Raw genomic sequence first — 1,137 nt, forward strand, 5'->3', positions numbered from 1 at the left:
TAATAATTTAAAAAATACAGATGCCAGTATGTGGCCAAAGGAAGACTGTATTTTCACGCAGTTTGTGTTAGTCTAGATTCAGGGATGGCATTCACTGGCTGTCCCCTTGAGTAGCAGGGAAGGCACCAAGACCACCTACTTCCTGATGGGGGATGGAAGAGGCTTAGGCGCATAGACTCGCATGTGAAGTGCCAAAACAGAGACACACACAGCTCATTTTAGGGGAGAAGAGCTTATGGTGGTGGGGGTGCTCTCTGAGGATAATTTTCTCACTATGTTGCCTAGGGTCTCTAAAATCCAAAACACAGAACTGGGAAATTCCTGGAAAGGCCACAGTTGCTGTGATGTCATTCTCTGTTCGGAAGATTTCCACTGCTCATCTGTTTACTATCAAAAGTGTCATCTTGGGCTGGGCGTGGTGGCTCACACCTGTAATCCCAGCACTTTGGGAGGCTGAGGCAGGAGGATCACCTGAGCTCAGGAGTTCAAGACCAGCCTGGCCAACATGGTAAAACCCCGTCTCTGCTAAAAATGCCAAAATTAGCTGGGTAATTTTGAAGAAAGAAAGGAAGAAGGAAGGAAAGAAGGAAGGAAGGAAGGAAGGAAGGAAGGAGGGAAGGAAGGAAAGAAAGGAGGGAGGGAGGGGAGGAGGGTATGAGAGCTTATTTCTGGGCTCTGTAGTCTTTTAATTTTTTTAAATAATTTTTAATTTTTGCTTGCCATCCTTGTGCAGGGGCCATGCGACTCTTCTCTGTATCTTTCCAATTTTGGTGTGTATGCTGCCAAAATGGGCAATTCTGGGCTCTCCATTGTATTCTGTTAGTCTATATGTCTGTCTGTACGCCAGTATTACATAGTTTATTTGTATTTATTTGTGTGCATGTTACTGAAAGTTTATTAAATTTCAGTAAAGAGCTAACAAAATGCCTTTACTTTTAAATTGGACTTTTAAATTTCAAGAGCTACAGGCTTTGAAAAAATTGTTTCATATTTAAATAAAAATTCCTTTGTATTTCTATTTTCTTTCAGTTAGACTCCATTACAGGCTTGTTTTCAGAAGCTAAAAAGCAGAGGAGCTAAAAGAAAATTCCTTCCAGCCCCCTGACCTCTCTGCTACTCTTTTTTCTAGTGTTCACA

General features: G+C 41.9%; 1 non-coding gene across 1 annotated transcript; it reads right to left on the bottom strand.

Moving 5' to 3' along the window:
* Positions 1-687: 687 nt before the first annotated feature.
* LOC116537552 lies at positions 688-795 on the bottom strand. The gene has a single exon (XR_004263186.1). It is a non-coding gene; the product is annotated as a U6 spliceosomal RNA (small nuclear RNA).
* Positions 796-1,137: the final 342 nt, after the last annotated feature.

This window comes from Sapajus apella, unplaced genomic scaffold, assembly GCF_009761245.1.
Source record: "Sapajus apella isolate SASKATOON/1434 unplaced genomic scaffold, GSC_monkey_1.0 scaffold111, whole genome shotgun sequence".
NCBI classification, from domain to species: Eukaryota; Metazoa; Chordata; class Mammalia; order Primates; family Cebidae; genus Sapajus; species Sapajus apella.